Source organism: Staurois parvus, unplaced genomic scaffold (assembly GCF_062004578.1).
Source record: "Staurois parvus isolate SC_StPar_1 unplaced genomic scaffold, SC_StPar_1.0 ptg001254l, whole genome shotgun sequence".
Taxonomy (NCBI): Eukaryota; Metazoa; Chordata; class Amphibia; order Anura; family Ranidae; genus Staurois; species Staurois parvus.
This window is the reverse complement of record NW_028319050.1, coordinates 131,332-142,062: the sequence shown is the minus strand read 5'-3', so window position 1 is coordinate 142,062 and position 10,731 is coordinate 131,332. Positions and strand designations below refer to the sequence as shown.

General features: G+C 47.2%; 1 protein-coding gene across 1 annotated transcript in view; it reads left to right on the top strand.

Annotated features, from left to right (window-relative positions):
- The window catches only part of LOC149437784 (uncharacterized), an 82,274-nt gene that overhangs the window by 33,765 nt on the left and 37,778 nt on the right, over nucleotides 1–10,731 (top strand). The gene's annotated exons all lie outside the window — the stretch shown is intronic.

Below are 10,731 nucleotides of genomic sequence, written 5' to 3'. Positions count from 1 at the left end.
TGATGGTGTACACATGGAAGCAATGGAATTGTGTGTATACCGGGAATGAAGGAGTGATTGGTGAATGCACATATTGGGACTTTCCCGTGTCTTTCTCCATACATGTTTCTTCTTGTATGTTTCCCGTGATACAAATGTCTGTGTATATGATCGGCACATGATGGTCTGTCTATGACAAACGTTTCATTGATCTGATCATTTCCATGGTGATTGTGGACACATTGTGATTGGTTGATGGGGGATGGAAAGCACAGAGAGCAGGAAGTAGAGCGCCATCCTTTCTCCCTTTCTCTATTCCTAGTTCAGATTTGTAGCAGAAATCCCCAACATGTAGCAATACACGGACAATTGATATCAGACAATGAGGCAGAGGAAGGCCAATCATGAAGCTTTGGGTGGTGCAGCATAGACTGGAACAGGGTCCTCCAGGAGTGCAGCTCACACTGCGGGCAGAACTCCTCCTACTGGGACATTCAGGCTTCACACAGCTACAGCTGCACTCCCGGGACTGCCATGCCTGGACTGTATATGGGGCGGGTGTGGAGGGATGAGGAGCAGGGATTGGCTAATGGAAAGTGGGAGCATCTCTGAGTTACCGATGGATATACAGTATATGGAGACCATGGAGAGTTCATCTTCTGCCGGCTATAGATGGGGCCCTTCAACAGTTGGAGTATAGGGGATGGTAATGACTGGGTCAAATCTGCAGAGAAGATGGAGTAATGGGATCTCCTTGGATGAAGTGGGGTTGAGGTGTCTGCTAGCTGTGTCCACGTGTGAGAAAGAGAGGAAGTGGGGGAGGGTAAAGGTGTCTGCCAGCAGTGTCCACGTGTGAGAAGTAGAGCAGAAGTGGGGGAGGGTAAAGGTGTCTGCTAGCAGTGTCCACGTGTGAGAAATAGAGCAGAAGTGGGGGAGGGTAAAGGTGTCTGCTAGTAGTGTCCACGTGTGAGAAGTAGAGCGGAATTGGGGGAGGGTAGAGGTGTCTGCTAGCGGTGTCCACGTGTGAGAAGTAGATGGGAAGTGGGGGAGGGTAGAGGTGTCCGCTAGCGGTGTCCACGTGTGAGAAGTAGAGCAGAAGTGGGGGAGGGTAATGGTGTCTGCTAGCGGTGTCCACGTGTGAGAAGTAGATGGGAAGTGGAGGAGGGTAGAGGTGTCCGCTAGCAGTGTCCACGTGTGAGAAGTAGAGCAGAAGTGGGGGAGGGTAGAGGTGTCTGCTAGCGGTGTCCATGTGTGAGAAGTAGAGCAGAAGTGGGGGAGGGTAGAGGTGTCCGCTAGCGGTGTCCACGTGTGAGAAGTAGAGCAGAAGTGGGGGAGGGTAGAGGTGTCTGCTAGCTGTTTTCACGTGTGAGAAGTAGATGGGAAGTGGGGGAGGGTAGAGGTGTCTGCTAGCCATGTGGGTGGGTCTGCTCCTCATGCTCCTGGGGAGGTCTCATATTTTTAAAATGGCCACTTTCCCTAAACTACTTTATCCACTTCAATCCATTCCTCTACTACTCCGGCATGGAGACGTAACCAAACTAAACACAGCTCTCTCACAATTTCTCTGGAGGGGTCGCTGTCCACGCATAGCTTTGCAAAACCTCTATCTCCGGAGGAGCGAGGGGGGGATCGGGCCTTCCCAACATTCACATACTGGAGGAGCGAGGGGGGATCGGGCCTTCCCAACATTCACATACCGGAGGAGCGAGGGGGGATCGGGCCTTCCCAACATTCACATACCGGAGGAGCGAGGGGGGATCGGGCCTTCCCAACATTCACATACCGGAGGAGCGAGGGGGGATCGGGCCTTCCCAACATTCACATACCGGAGGAGCGAGGGGGGATCGGGCCTCCCCAACATTCACATACCGGAGGAGCGAGGGGGGATCGGGCCTTCCCAACATTCACATACCGGAGGAGCGAGGGGGGATCGGGCCTCCCCAACATTCACATACCGGAGGAGCGAGGGGGGATCGGGCCTTCCCGACATTCACATACCGGTGGAGGGGGGATCGGGCCTTCCCAACATTCACATACCGGAGGAGCGAGGGGGGATCGGGCCTTCCCAACATTCACATACCGGAGGAGCGAGGGGGGATCGGGCCTTCCCAACATTCACATACCGGAGGAGCGAGGGGGGATCGGGCCTTCCCAACATTCACATACCGGAGGAGCGAGGGGGGATCGGGCCTTCCCAACATTCACATATATAACCTTGCATGTCTCTTACACATCAGTCTAGACTGGCTATCCAAGTCGTCTATTTACTCCACCAGCTAGAATCTGACATGGTAACCCGCACAATGTAGCTGCTATTTTACATGCAATATAAACCAGCTTCCAACTCCCCTAAAAAACAACCCTCTTTTACGTGACACTTTGGTGGCCTGGAGAGAAATCAGACGCAAATTGGGAGTGTCCCCATGGGTTTCCCTCTACCTCCCTATTCATGGTAATCCATCTTTCCCTCATCCACAACAATACGCGGCCTACGCTAATGGCACACCCAGGACCTTACACTTGTTCCACAATCTTTGACACTTCCTCCGGTAAACCTCCACCAATCCTGCGGACATTAGGGACCCTGGACTTGCCCTCACACCATTTTATATATGCAATGCAAGTAATAAACTTTGTTAAATCACCAGCTCCTGACAAGCCTTCTCTTTTTCAAACCACATTGGTTGACACTCTGTTGAGCAGAGGCAGGTTCAAGATTTCAGATATTTACTCCCCACTTAACCTTTGCTTTACTAAACCTGTAGAGTCTACATCTGTGACCTCATGGGTCAAGGACTTCCAGGACTTACTGTGGAACACATGTTGGCAGGCTTCAACACCACCTGTGCCTATGTTACGAACGAGTTCTGTCAGGAACAGCAATTGAAAATTATGCATCGGGCCTACATGCCTCGCTCTTCCTCCAAGTCCGCATCGAACACGTCTCAATGGCCTCTCTGCCTCTGTAACCTACCAAACCTTAAACACAGATTTTGGATTTGCCATCCTATCTCCACATTTTGGGATCAAGCGCTATCTTTCATCCAATTTGTGACAGGAGTTAAACTCCCTGAATCTCCAATACATCTACTATTCGGCAATTTGGACTCTACCCTTTTCATGCTTCACAGGGGCCTCAACTCACTTCTTCAACAAAACAAGTCTTGGATGTCTACTTTCCTCCTAATGGCAAGACGAGCCATCCTGAAAAAATGTGTAGATGGTACACCACCAACCATATCTGACGTCAAAAAGGATCTCATCCGCCTCCTCCATACAGACAAACTTGATCTTTTCTCATCCTGTCCAAACAAATCGGACTCTTTCAGATGAAAATGGCAAATATACGTATCCAGAACATTCTATCTGAACAAAGAAGCCTTCTGGAAAATGCTATGGCAGATCCTGCCCCCACCTACACCCCCTCCAGAACACTGTCTCCACTTCTGACTAAAACGTATGGATAATGTATTTATTAAGGCATTAGTGGTCCTGAGATCCCTCTGCTCCATGGAGGTCAACCCATCTAAATCCAACTTGTCATATGAGCATGAGGCCATGATGTCCTTAGGATCCACCCCCTCCCTCCCCTTCAAGGGGTCGCTGAACAACGTGCTGCTTAGATGCTCCACTAGAGGTTCCGGCTATACTTGTATGTCTATTTATCCCTCTCTAAGCCCACACATCAGAGATCAGGGGATTCCTTTTTATTCCCTTTCTAGCTCCCTTTTCTTTCTGCCCTCTCCCCCTTCTTTCCACCCCCTCCCTCCCTACCCCCTTCCTTCCAACCCCTCCTTCCCTTCTCCCCCCCTCCCCCTTCTTAAGCCCTCTGCTGTATTCCTTTTTCTTTGTCTTTCTTTTATGTCCCTTTTGTACATTTGTAGGATGTATTGTAGGATGTATAGGTGTTGATGTGATCCCCGGTCTCCTCACTCCATCACACATTGGAGAGCAGAACCCAGCAATGCTCTATGTACATCATCTGCAATGTCTATCCAGTCATTAATGTCATCTGTTCTCCCTGTTTGTAACACCCAAATGACTTGATGTTTTCTTTTTTTTTTTATTGACAAAAAACCCAATAAATATTTCTTGAAAAAAAAACAAGTTCACAATGATGGTAAAAATTACTGTAGGCCCAAAATATCTATCACACTAGTAAAAAAAATACAATTCCAGTATCTATCCCGCCATTTGTAGACGCTGCAACTTTCACAGAAACCGATTCATTTACACGGATTGGGGTTTTATTTTTAGCAAAGACACGGAGCAGAATACATTCTGGACGAAATTTATGACGAAATTTTAATTTTAATTTTTTTTTTGCTGGACATGATTAACCCCTTGCCTTCCAAAGGATTTTCCCCCCTTCCTGACCACGCCTCTTTTTGATATTCAGCGCTGCACTAATTCCACTGATAATTGCGCGGTCATGCAATGCTTCACCCAAACAATATTTACATCCTTTTTTCACACAAATAGAGCTTTCTTTTGGTGGTGTTTCATCACCTGTGCGCTTTTTATTTTTCACGCTACAATCAAAAAAATACCGAACATTTTGAAGAAAAACCAAATTGTTTACTTTCGGCTATAAAAAATATATAGTAAACTCAAAGTTAGTCATAAATTTAGGCCAAAATGTATTCTGCTCCATGTTTTTGGTGAAAAATCCCAATAAGTGTATATTGATTGCTTTGTGTGATAGTTATATCTACAAACTATGGGATAGATAATGGAATTTACACCATTTTTTGCTATACAGCGCTGCGCTAGTGTTACTGACAATTGCGCGGTCATGCAATACAGTAAATAAATGAAATTTACGTCCTTTTGAGCTTTCTTTCCATGGTATTTGATCACCTGTGCAATATTTATTTTTGGTGCTATAAACAAAAAACATTTTGAAAAAAAAAGTTTTGAAAAAAAAAACATTTTCTCATTTCTGTCATAAAAATATTAAAAAATACTAAAATATTCTGCTACATATCTTTGGTTAAAAATATTCCCAATAATTGTATATTGATTGCTTTGTGTGAAAGTTATAGCGTCTACAAACTATGGGATAGATAATGGAATTTACAGCTTTTACATTCTGACTGCTCATCACATTTCTTGAGGTGCTAAAATACCAGGATAGTACAAACACCCCCAAATGACCCTTTTCAGAAAGTAGACACCCTAAGCTATCTGCTGAGAGGCATATTGAGTCCATGGAAGATTTTTTTTATTTCCACAAGTTTCTGGAAAATTACAAAAACGTTTTTTACACAAAGTTGTCATTTAAATTATATATTTGTCACACATGCCATGGGTATATATAGAATTACACCCCAAAATACATTCTGCTACTTCTACCGAGTATGGGGGTACCACATGTGTGAGACTTTTTGGGAGCCTAGCCACATACAGGAACCTGAAATCCAATGACCACTTTGAAAGCCTGAAGGTGCGTAACTTCCTCATTACACTTCCTCACTACCTATCACAGTTTTGGAGGCCCTGACATGCCAGAATAGTACCAAACCCCCCCAAATGACCCCTTTCTTGAAAGTAGACACCCCAAGGAATTTAAAAAGAGGCATGGGGAGTATTTTGCAGATCTCATTTTTTCTCAAAAGGTTTTGAAATATAAAAAAAAATAGAAACATTTCTTTTGTTTTTTTTCTTCAATCTTCAAAAACTTATGGCAGCAAATGAGATCTACACTACCAGATGCTTCTCGGGGCTGCAGTTCCTCTGAGCTCCACAAGGTGGGGATCTCACTTCTACCCAGTCAGGAAGTCTCTATGGAAGACAGATAAGAAGTGATGTCAGGTACAGACAGGAAGTGATGTCAGGTACAGACAGGCAGTGATGTCAGGTACAGGCAGGAAGTGACCTGAAATAAAGACAAAGTTCCGTGTGGCACAAAGAAAAAGAGACATCGGTGGAAGTAGCAGCAGAGGAGGTAATAAGATGTTATTTCCTATTTACACCCAGTAACCCCCCATCATGTCCATCCTCTTCCTCCATAGTCATGTCCATCCTCTTCCTCCATAGTCACGTCCGTCGTCTTGCTCCATAGTCATGTCCATCCTCTTCCTCCATAGTCACTGTGATGTCTTTTATCTCCAGCAGATGATGATACACACATATATAGTGTGGGAACCCAGATGAACCCCTTCAGGGGGAGGAGTTGATGATAATATATTTGCTCCCAAAGCTGGCCTACATGGTTCAGTTTTATCGTTCAGCCAGCGGGATGAGAGAAAAAAATATTATTATTATTATGCATGACTTATATAGTGCCAACAGTTTGCTCAGCACTTTACAATATAAAGGGAGACAATACAGCAACAATACAGATCAATAAAAGAGGGATAGGAGGGCCTGATCCTGGGAGCTTACAATCTAGGAGGGAGGGGCTAGTGGTACAAAAGGTAGTAACTGTGGGGGATGGACTGGTTGGAGGAGTAGAAGATTCCATTATTAGCTGAGGGCAGGATAGGCTTCCCTGAAGCGATAGATTTTTAGAGATCACCTAAAAGTGAGCAGAGTAGGCGATAGTCTGATAAATTGGGGTAGAGAGTTCCAGAGGATGGGAGAAGTCCTGGAGATGAGCATGGGAGGAGGAGACAAGGGAGCTAGAGAGGAGAAGGTCTTGCAAGGAGAGGAGAGGACGGTTTGGGTGATAAAGAGACAAGATTGGTGATGTAATTTGGGGCAGAATTATAAATGGCAGCAGCATTCATGATAGACTGAAGAGGGGATAGCCTGCGATGAGGTCGGCCAATGAGGAGGGAGTTACAACAGTCAAGGCGAGATATAACCAGGGAGGGAATAAGTTGCTTAGTGGTTTCCAAGGTTAGGAACGGGTGTATCTTGGAGATGTTGCGGAGGTGAAGATTTGGACAGTGATTTGATCTGTGGCTGAAAGGACAGATGGGAGTCTAGGATTACACCTAGTACCCTGGCATGAGGGGAGGGACTGATGATTGTGTTATTGATCTTGATGGAGAAGTCAGGGGAGGGGGCACAGGCTGGGGGGAATACTAAGAGCTCAGTTTTGGAAAGATTGAGTTTGAGGAAGTGGAGTGACATCCATGCCGATATGTCACTTAGTAGGTTAGTAATGCGAGAGGAGACTGAAGGGGTGAGGTGAGGAGGAGACTGAAGGGGTGAGGTGAGGAGGAGACTGAAGGGGTGAGGTGAGGGGTAAAGAGATAGATTTGTGTGTCATCAGCACAGAGATGGTACTTAAAGCCATGGGAGTTTATCAAGTGACCAAGGGAGGAGGTGTAGATCGAGAAGAAAAGGGGTCTAAGGACAGAGCCTTGAGGGACCTCTACAGAAATAGGAAGTGAGGGGGAGGTGGCAGCATTATAGGTAATGCTGAAGAAGCGCTGTGATAGGTAGGAGGAGAACCAGGAGAGAGCAGAGTCTCGGAGGCCAAGAGAGTGGAGTTTTTTGAGGAGGAGGGGATGGTAAACAGTATCAAAAGCCGCAGAGAGGTTAAGTAGTAAGAGTACGGAGTAGTGGTCATTCGTTGGGATTAGTACGGAGTAGTGGCCATTGGTTGGGATGAGTACGGAGTAGTGGCCATTGGTTGGGATGAGTACGGAGTAGTGGCCATTGGTTGGGATGAGTACGGAGTAGTGGTCATTGGTTGGGATAAGTATGGAGTAGTGGCCATTGGTTGGGATGAGTACGGAGTAGTGGCCATTGGTTGGGATGAGTACGGAGTAGTGGCCATTGGTTGGGATGAGTACGGAGTAGTGGCCATTGGTTGGGATGAGAACGGAGTAGTGGTCATTGGTTGGGAAGAGTACGGAGTAGTGGTCATTGGTTGGGATGAATACGGAGTAGTGGCCATCGGTTGGGATGAGTGCGGAGTAGTGGCCATCGGTTGGGATGAGAATGGAGTAGTGGTCATTGGTTGGGATGAGTACGGAGTAGTGACCATTGGTTGGGATGAGTACGGAGTAATGGCCATTGGCTGGGATGAGTACGGAGTAGTGGCCATTGGTTGGGATGAGTACGGAGTAGTGGCCATCGGTTGGGATGAGAATGCAGTAGTGGTCATTGGTTGGGATAAGTATGGAGTAGTGACCATTGGTTGGGATGAGTATGGAGTAGTGGCCATTGGTTGGGATGAGTACGGAGTAGTGGCCATTGGTTGGGATGAGTATGGAGTAGTGGTCATTGGTTTTAGCAGTTAGCAGATCATCAGTGAGTTTTAGTAGGGCACTTTCAGAGGAGTGTAGAGAGCGAAAGCCAGACTGTAAAGGGTAAAGAAGGTTGTTGTCGGTCAGGGAGGAGCTCAGGCGATTGTAGACTAAGCGTTCTAGGAGTTTAGAGGTAAATAGCAGCAGGGAGATGGGTCTTAAGTTGTTCAGGTTGGTGGGGTCCAGGGAGGGCTTGTTAAGTATGGGAGTGATGTGCGCATGCTTTAGAGGGGAGGGGAAGGCACCAGTAGAGAGGGAAAGATTGAAGATGTGAGTGAGGGAGCATAGGATGGAAGAAGAGGGTGACCGTAGTAGTTGGGAGGGGACAGGATCCAGGGGGCAGGTGGTGAGATGGGCTTCTGAGAAAACCTTAGTGACCTCTTCAGTAGTAGCGAGGTCAAAATGAGGAAAAGGTTGAGGGAGGTTTAGTATAAGGTATGCTAAGTGGGATGGATGTCTGTGCAGTGGAGATGTCCCTACGAATTGCATCAATCTTGTTTTTGAAATGATTTGCAATCTCGTGAGCAGTGAGTGAGGTACTGGGTGGAGGTGGAGAAAGCAGAGAGTTAAAAGTAGAGAAGAGACGACGAGGACTGGATGACAAGGTATTAATAAGAGTGACAAAGTTGTCTTGTTTGGCAACATGGAGGGAGGAATTGTATGTGAAGAAAGCAGATTTATATCGGGTGAATGCTTGCTGAGATTTGGTTTTACGCCACAATCACTCCAGCGCACGACTATGTCTCCTAAGATTTCTGGTGTGGTCAGTCTGCCACGGATGTAATGGTCGGGGCCTGAGGCTTCGTGTTGTTAGAGGAGCAAGTGAGTCTATTGTGGATGACAGTGAACTGTTGTAGACAGCAGTGGCCAGGTCAGGGCAGGACAGGGGAGAGATTCTGTCATAGAGTTGGTCAGTTGCAGAGTGGAAAGGAGCCGGGTTCAAGTTGTGAACGTTTCTGCGGGTAATTGTTGGCTGCTTGGAGGGATAGGTGTTTGAAGACGAGGAGACTGTAAAGGTGATGAGATTGTGATCAGAGAGAGGAAAGGGGGTGTTTGTGAGGTTGTAGGGAGTGCAAAGATGGGAGGAAACAAGGTCTAATGTATTCCCATCAGAGTGAGTGGAGGACGGTATACATTGTGCTAATGCAAAAGATGAGGTTATGTAGAAGAGTTGGGATGTAGCCGGGTTGTTGACATTAATAGGGATGGTAAAATCTCTGAGAATGATAGCGGGTAGTTCAGAGGAGAGAAAGTAGGGTGTACAGGCGGAGAAATCATCAAGAAAGCGGAACACGGGTCCAGGAGGCCGATAGATCACTGCAATCCTCAGGGAGATGGGAGAAAACAGCCGGATGCAGTGAATCTGGAAAGAAGAGAAGGATAGAGAGGGAGGGTTAGGGGGGACTTGAAAGCTGCTGAGTGGGGATAGAAGCAATCCAACCCCACCACCTTTCCGACCACTGGGTCTGGGTGAGTGGACAAAAAGGTCATGGAAGGAAATAGAAGCGATCCCCCCATCCACACATTGGAGGTGGATGGGGGAATCTTCCCCGCTGCACTCTTGTATTCTGACAATGGGGGGACTCCTCCGCTCTCAGAATACACAGATCAGCACTGAAGCTATTGGCTGCAGCCGCTGGGGGAGTGGCTTTTATCCGGCAGTGGCCACACATGGATGGAAATGTGAGCGATCCCTGCTGAACCAGCTGAATTTCCATGGATCTATGGTCACCTTCAGTGACTTCCTCCCCTCCCCCTCATCTCCTTCATGATGGAAGTCATGCTGAGATCATCTCCCATTGGCTGAGCAATATTCTCATTTGTCTCTCAGCTCCTTCTTGCTATTCCTCGTCCTGCCTGTTGTTTCCTTGGATTGATTTTCTGTGTAGTGACCCCGGCTTGGTCTCTTGGATGCGCTCGTCTGTTGCTTGCCCTGACCTTTCTCCTGATTCCTGGATCTCCTCCTCATCTCTCCTCCATATCCTCTTACACAGCTTTTCTCCACACCTGCAGTGACCCTGGGGGGAGGAAACTTGGCACCAGCACGCCGCCAAATCCATCCCCACCATTAGGGGCTCTGGAGACAATTGTCTGCTATTTACACTCCGTTCCTCCGCACGTCACCTGATCACATGATAGCTTACTTCCACAGATTCCGGACAGATTTCTGGATGGTAAAGGTCAAAGGTCACTCTTCAGTTTAGGAGAGGTAGGACGCACCCAGGAACAAGGATTTGGTTTGCACGGGAGTCTTATATAGAGGACCCCTCAAATCTCCCCATCCAAATGTCCCTCCATCCAGAGTCTATATGTCCTATGACATCACGCCGACCTCACAGCTCCTCCTCCCAATGTCCCTCCATCCAGAGTCAGAGAATCCTATGACATCACACTGACCTCACAGCTCCTCCTCCCAATGTCCCTCCATCCAGAGTCAGAGAATACTATGACATCACACTGACCTCACAGCTCCTCCTCCCAATGTCCCTCCATCTGCCTTTTTTCTGATGCTCTTAGGATGTGGGGCCCCTTGGTATCCTCCCATGTA